Here is an 8,058-nt window from a genome sequence, read left to right on the forward strand (position 1 = left end):
TCTCGAGGTCCCTTCCAGTCCTAGAATCTATGAATCTATGAATAAAACTGCTACTTAGCCTTTCTGCAAATCCCCATACTGTAAATCTACCCACCACCTTCCCAGATTGACATCCACCCACATTTGAACCAAGGGATGCATCGTATTCCCCATCAATTGAAGTCTTTAAATCAAGATTGGGTGAGTCTCTTTCTAAAAGATCGTTCAATCTCTGTCATAGGTTACTGGGCTCAGTGAAGGAGTTACTGGATGAAATTGTGGCCTGTGTTATGCAGCAGGTCCCTTCAGTTGGTCTATTATGTGTTGAACAGAGATGACTCCATATCCCAGGAACAGCTGCAGTATTCCGAAGTGAGACTATATGAATGGTGGAATGTTCATCCTTAGAGGTTTTTAAGACCTGGCTTGACAAAGCCCTGGCTGGGATGATTTAGTTGGGGTTGGTCCAGCTTTGAGCAGGGGGGTTGGACTAGATGACCTCCTGAGGTCTCTTCCAACCCTAATCTTCTATGATTCTATGATCTAATGTTCCTCTCTTACTTACAGATCTTTGAACTCTAAATGGCATGATAAAATATGCAAAGGCCCTGATTCTGCAAACATTTATACACATATTTAACTTTACACATGTGAGTAGTCCCATTGAAATCAAGTGGGCTACTTGTGCATATCTGTAGGATCAAGACCTAAAGCAAATTTGGGGGAACTAAAAAAAAAAAAAAATCTAGTAGGCCTGGTACATTGTGAGGAAGAATAAAAATCTACCAGGTCAGCTGGAGAATCCTAAAACTCCTTAAAGTGCTCAGGCGGTAAATCCTTTGGGAAAAAAATGCAAAGAGCAGCAGCCGCCAACATGACTTCACAGAGAACTAGCTTCACAGATTTGGGAAATGTAATCTAACAATGCTAAAAATAAATGAAAAATCATCAGCATAAAAACGTACCACTCCTCAATAAGGAAATGTTTCACTTGCTGTTACTTCAAGTATCAGGCAAGATGCTATAGGATTATCAGTGAAAATGCTATTTCTTTGTGTCTGGTTTGTTCACTTTGTATGCTTAGCATCTACACTGATATTTTTTGACATTCTCCCACTATCACTCTAGTCCCAGCATTACTGATAGGTAAAGAAATGCTGGGCCGGGACGGTGTGCTTCTGTCCTGAGTAAGTAGGTCAGCTGACAATGGGATGCAGAGGTGAGAATGAGTGGACTGCTGGAGTGACACAGGGAACCAGAATTGCCTTGACCATATTGGTATCACCAGAATGACTTTTGCCTTGCCCTGCAGATCTTTACCAGCATTTTCAGCAGCTGGGGAATTGGAAGAAATGTTCTTTCTTGTGTTTGATTAATAAACTTTAGAATCAATGCTTTTGGGTGTTTGCCAAGAAATCGAGTAAAGTAAGGTCTATGTAGGAAAAAAAAATCTGCACTTCTTTGTATCACTGTTTTTATGTTAGACAGTGAAATCACCTTGAACGCTTTTGATCCTTGAAATTAATACAACAGAATGTTTGCTTTCATGATGGTGCTGACTGGGATGAAAATGATAATGGTGCATTTGGTTTTTGCTTTTGCACCCTTTGTCACATCATCTGCATGCTGATGATAAAAGGATGGCAGAGGGGTAGGTTTTTGCAGGGCCGGCTCCAGGTTTTCTGCCGCCCCAAGCGGCGGAAAAAAAAAAAAAAAAAGGCGATCGGCGGCACTTCGGCGGCAGCTCAATCGTGCCGCTCCATTCTTCGGCGGGTCCTTCACTCCCTCTCTTCCTCTTCGGCAGCACCTCAAAGAGAAAGAGAGGGACTGAGGGACCCGCTGCCGAATTCCCACCGAAGACCCGGCCGTACTGCCCCAATAGCGGACGGAGTGCCGCCCCTTTGTATTGGCTGCCCCAAGCACCTGCTTCCTTAGCGGGTGCCTGGAGCCAGTCCTGGGCTTTTGCCTGTGGCAGGATTGATCCCTAGTATATTTCCTCTTTGGTGGCAGAATATTTATGCTGAGGGAACAAAGTGTGGTTCTAGAGTTGTTAAGCGTGTACAGTGACTCATCTGTCCTCGCACTGAACAGGCGGCCTTCAAATGGTAGAACTTCAACCATTGCCCACACTTTTCAGGAAACCCAATGAATGGAGCCATGATGACCATCTCATGGCAACAGCAGTAGCCGAAAGCAAGAGGCAGTGCCTGCCCCATCCAGAGCTGTTTGGAATGATGACCTAGCCTGCAACTGTCCTTTGTCAATTACAGACTAAAACTGCTGTCTGCAGTCCTGGGGAAATATGTCCTGTAAATTCACTAAGTGAGGGGTAGCCATGTTAGTCTGTATCCACAAAAACAACGAGGAGTCCGGTGGCACCTTACAGACTAACAGATTTATTTGGGCATAAGCTTTCGTGGGTAAAAAAACTCACTTCTTCAGATGCATGGAGTGAAAATTACAGATACAGGGATAGATATACTGGCACATGAAGAGAAGGGAGTTACCTTACCAGTGGAGAACCTCAGCCTGGACCAGTCCACACAAGAGATCCACTTCCTGAACACTACAGTGCAAATAAGCGATGGTCACATAACCACCACCCTATACCGGAAACCTACTGGCCGCTATACTTACCTACATGCCTCCAGCTTCCATCCAGGACACATCACATGATCCATTGTCTACAGCCAAGCCCTAAAATACAACCACATTTGCTCCAATCCCTCAGACAGAGCTACAATTCATTTGCAAACTTAACACCACTAATTTGGGCTTGAATAGGGACTGAGAGTGGCTGGCTCACTACAAAAGCAATTTTCCCTCTCTTGGTGTTGACACCTCCTCATCAATTATTGGGAGTGGACCACATCCACTCTGACTGAATTGGCCTTGTCAACACTGGTTCTCCACTTGTAAGGTAACTCCCTTCTCTTCATGTGCCAGTATATCTATAATTTTCACTCCATGCATCTGAAGAAGTGGGTTTTTTTACCCACAAAAGCTTATGCCCAAATAAATCTGTTAGTCTTTAAGGTGCCACTGGAAAGAATAAATGGACACAAATCAGACGTCAAGAATTATAACATTCAAAATCCAGTTGGAGAACACTTCAACCTCCCTGGCCACTCGATTACAGACCTAAAAGTCACAATATTACAACAAAAAAACTTCAAAAACAGACTCCAACGAGAGACTGCTGAATTGGAATTAATTTTCAAATTGGACACCATTAAATTAGGTTTGAATAAAGACTGGGAGTGGATGGGCCATTACACAAAGTAAAACTATTTCCCCATGCTTATTCCCCTCCCCCCCAGTTCCTTATATCTCCTTGTCAAGTGCTGGAAATGGGCCATTTTCATTACCACCACAAACAGTTATTTTTCTCTCCTGTTGACAACAGTTCACCTTAACTGCTCACTCTCCTTATAATGTGTATGGTAACACCCATTGTTTCATGTTCCTTGTGTGTATATATATATATATATCTATATCTATATCTATATCTTCCTTCTGTATTTTCCACTACATGCATCCGATGAAGTGAGCTGTAGCCCACGAAAGCTTATGCTACAATAAATTTGTTAGTCTCGAAGGTGCCACAAGTACTCCTATTCTTTTTGTAAATTCACTGTAATTAATAAAGTCATATTTTGTCACGAGTGCTTGCTAATTTACAATCCTAAACCGCAAGTTCGGTGATTAATACAATTATCTCCTGAAGAGATCTAGTCACTTAATGTCCTTATGGAGTCCAATTTATTAAGTCCTGCATAAAGTCTTTCAAAAGAAAACTCAAACTTAAGAAGTCTTTATCCCAGTTTCAGCTGGTCCCAGACCCTCCTCCCTGAGGGTTTGTCTTCTTCCCAAATGCCTCTTGCCTGGAGTTTGGCGTTCTCCACAGGTTGATTCAAAGCCCTGCAGGAGCCTTCTCACTCCCTGCAGTGTCTGCAGGAATCCACCAACAACCACCTGCATCTGTCCCCGCCTTTATGGGGCTCAGGAGCCTCCTTAAGTCTTTGGTCCAGGGGCACTGAACCCTGCTTCCTTGTAAAGGGGCCAGTCACCCTGTGACATACCCTGTGTTTGACCGTTCCTAAGTGAGAGAAAGTAGCAATGCTCACAACAGCCTAGACACTATCTGGACTCACATCCTGGCTGGGATGATTTAGTTGGGGATTGGTCCTGCTTTGAGCAGGGGGTTGGACTAGATGACCTCCTGAGGTCCCTTCCAACCCTGATATTCTATGATTCTTGTGAGCGTGGTTTCTGCAGGTATTCCAGTGAAATAGTTCCACTGGCAATGGATTCAGAAGATGGGTATGAGTCCTCTGAATCAAATGGCAGTGCCATCAATACCAGAGAGGAGTGTGATTTAGCTTGACTCATAGACAGTACTGGTGGAGGAAACCACATGGTAGCCTGTGCTGACTCAAGTCTTGGTTCTGCTTGAGGTTGCCCCTAAAGAAGTGGGGATTCCGGTTCTGGACAGACAGTGAAATTGCTTGCTATTGTATATGGAATCAATGCCATTGATGGAAGATTTGTTGTCATCCTCTGTCTCGTTGGTACCAGAGGTGTCATGCTCTGTGCCAATATCAGCAATTTTGAGGTTGCACTCTGAATCAAAGCGCATTCATCTCTCCATACAAAGGCTGTTGGTACCATCGGCACCCATTCAGTCAGTATGGAATGATCCTGTACTATGGGGAGCTCTTCACCAGTAGACTTGGTGCCAGGCCCTCTGACTTAAATGTTACAGAACCAGGATCGTGGTTCTTATGAGCGCTGGATATGCCCATGCCATGGCAGGGAGTCTCATGAGATGGGGATGACAGGCTCTTCTTTGAAGATGACTTAGAGGAAGATTTTTCCCTCTTCTCTTTAAGGGAATGCTTCAATTTCCCTTCCTCACTCTTTTCCTAGTGCGTCTTACCAGTGTCCTTTGAAAACTATTTCAGAGAGGAGCCTTGGAGCCAATCAACACTGAGCTTGATGGAGCACTCCTAAACTCCTGCAGCTGGTGTACAGAGGGTCCCCCAAGCCTGAGTCCCAGTCTGCCCTCATGGACCTGTCCATTAGAAACATTTTAAGCCAGCTCTCTCTGGATTGCATCATCCTATGCAACAACATGCAGCAGATACCACAGTTAGAAGTAATAAGAGTCTGTCCTAGGAGCAGAGGCAGGTGTCGTGGTCGTCCTTCATAAGAAGCAGTCTGAGGCAGACCACAGTTTTTAAATCCAAGCGATCTGGGCACATTAGGAACCTGTCCTTCAGGAGGGAGATGAGTGGGGGAGTTAAGCCCTGAAAAATGATCCCCCTTTGCACTTACTTTCTACTGTAGGTAACAGTTTCCTAAATATAAATAAATACATGTATACTTATCTATAAATAACAATACACACAAAACCAAATAATTAGCCAAATCTCAACTGGCTACAGATACAGCTCACTCCATCTCAGGCCGAGGACGGGGAGGAATTGGAGTGGCAGATGGCTGGTGCTACCTTTTATACCCTCAGAAGGGAGCACGAGGGTAGGCAGGTGCATGTATAAGCTAATGGACACGGCTAGTGAAAAGCTTCTGGTCTCGGCACATGGAATGCATGTACAACCAAGCTCTTGAAGAATGAGTTGTTTTCCTTATAAAAATGAAATACTTGTTTTTAAATAATGTTTACGTGTAATTATTTATAATTTTTTTTTTATCGCCACTGCTGAATGAGTGCACCCTTCCTTGTTTACTGGATGAGATACTGGTCATACATAAACAACAGTACTTGATCACATAACTAAAGACTAACGTAATGCATATGCACAAACAGGACACGTGTTAAGGTTATACATAAAAACTTAACGTTGGCCATTTCCTGGTTTTTGAGTGTTTATATGGAATTTCCTGGTACGTTTTTATTAGGACTGTCGATTAATGGCCGTTAACTCACGCAATTAACTAAAAAAAAAATAATTAATCATGATTAATCGCAGTTTTAATCACACTGTTAAACAATAGACTACCAACTGAAATGTATTAAATATTTTTGGATATTTTTCTACGTTTTCAAATATATTGATTTCAATTAGAACACAGGGTTGGACCTGCTTTGAGCAGGGGGTTGGACTAGATCAGTAGTCCCCAATCTTTTTTGTCTGGCGAGCCACCAAGGACCGTGGCCAGCGGACGAGCATCTGCCGAAATGCCGCCGAGAAGCAGCAACGTCATCCAGAGGCGTTGCCGCCGAAATGCCACTGAAAATCAGCGGCATTTAGGTGGCGAAGCCTCTGGATGACGCTGCTTCTCGGCGGCATTTCAGCGGATGCTCGTCTGCCGGCCAGTAAGCGGGCGCACATAGACGCCATGGCGCCCACGGGCACCGCGTTGGGGACCACTGGACTAGATGACCTTCCAACCCTAATCTTCTATGATTCTCCTCACTCATCTGTTGCACCAACCCCCACAACATCTTCTCTGATCCACAGCTTGTCCCTGTACCACTCTAGTCACAATTGCCATACCTGAGGGAATGCGCTCTGCTCATCCAGGAGAGACAGCAGCCCCAGCGGCTTGGCCAGGAACAGGTCCTGCAGCAGGAGAAGGAAAAGAGATGAGCCCCTTACCTAACGGGAGTGGAGGCAGTCCATCCTCTCCTGAGAGGCTATCTCCCCTCTGTCTGCTCACTACACTCTCTGCCCCCACCTTCAATGGAACTTTTCCCCAGATCCTAACCCTTCCAACATTGGATACAGCACTTCCTCTCTCCCTCCCTTGGGCCTCTGCCTGGGGCTAGAGGAGTCTCTCCCTCACCCAGGTCTAGGTCACTCACCAAAATGGGTTTGTTATTGTTGAATGTAATTGCCTCCCAGGGCAGCCCTTCCTCCTGGTACGCAGCCTGCTCCAGTTGGAAAATATGCTGAGACACAGAAGAGAGTAAAATTGGAGCTCCCAGCAGCACCAACAGCCTTCAGCCAAGCAAGTCATGCATCCTTCCCCTCGACACGCTACGTGGAAGGCAGTCACAGCTTCAAACCACCTCAGCACTTGTATACCTCCCCAAGACAAGACCACTGCTGTGAGCAATCCCCCTGTGCCAGGCCCACCATCCAATGGTAACCCCCATGCATGAGGAGGCCCCTGCTCCTGGTCTCCACTCTGCTCCCACGGCTGGATCACCACTCTGGGCTCCCCCAGCCCAGGGGGGGCCCTACTGTACAAGGAGAGGTCACCATTCTGCCCTCCCATGGCTCTCCCAACACCCTGCGGAGCCCCCTGCCAGCCAGAAAACGTCACACCTGGAACTCACATAATTGAAGAAGTGCTGTAGCTGCTCATTGGCCAAGTTTATGCAGAGCTGCTCAAAACGATTCACCACAAAGTTCTCAAACCCAAAGATATCCAGGATCCCTGGAAGGAGGGAGATGAGCCTCAACATAGATCCCTGCAGACTCACCTATGGGGTGACTGAATATTCCTTGAACTAAGCCCCCTACTTTGGCAGCTAAAGACCCCCCCTCACTGAGCCTCATGCCTTCACACCAAGCGCTCATCCCCTCAGAGACTCGGCCTTGTGGGACCCCCCCTGCATTATGCCTCTTCCACAGGCTGCCATGACACCCCTGCACTGCGTCTCATTCCCCTCACACCAACCCCATCCCTGCAGCCAGATACACCCCATCTCCCTCCACCCCACAGAGACCCACCTCACAGAGAACAATACTAGAACTAAATCCCAGTGAACTCTAGAGAGACCCCCAGCAACAATCCAGACCCCAGCACAAGCCCTGCCCTATTGCAAAGACTGCATTCTCCCCCAGAATTACATCCGTGCAGCCAGCTTCCTCTTCAGACTGAGCCTCCCAGAGACACTGTGAAAATAATCTTCCCCAAGGCCGCCATCTCCCTGGAATTACAACCCCGTATTCAGTCCTAGAGACACCTCCTCCCCCATGGTGCTTTGCCCTTTTGACTGTGGCAAGTACCAGATTTACCATGGCGCCGGGCCCACGGTCGAAAGGGTCCCCGGCCTGCTCTTCTCTGCCCCCCGCTCTCTCCTGTGGGGGCAGAAGCTTGATGCTG

The 8,058-nt window shown here is 46.4% G+C and overlaps 1 long non-coding RNA gene across 1 annotated transcript; it reads right to left on the minus strand.

The window, feature by feature from the left end:
• Positions 1-6,485: 6,485 nt before the first annotated feature.
• Positions 6,486-7,381, minus strand: LOC113408400. The gene is made up of 3 exons (XR_003370299.1): positions 7,286-7,381; positions 6,809-6,895; positions 6,486-6,566 (listed from the first exon to the last, which is right to left on the minus strand). It is a non-coding gene; the product is annotated as an uncharacterized LOC113408400 (long non-coding RNA).
• Between the last annotated feature and the right edge of the window lie 677 nt (positions 7,382-8,058).

Source organism: Terrapene carolina, unplaced genomic scaffold (genome assembly GCF_002925995.2).
Source record: "Terrapene carolina triunguis isolate 2854851 unplaced genomic scaffold, T_m_triunguis-2.0 Scaffold12313, whole genome shotgun sequence".
Lineage (NCBI taxonomy): Eukaryota > Metazoa > Chordata > Testudines > Emydidae > Terrapene > Terrapene triunguis.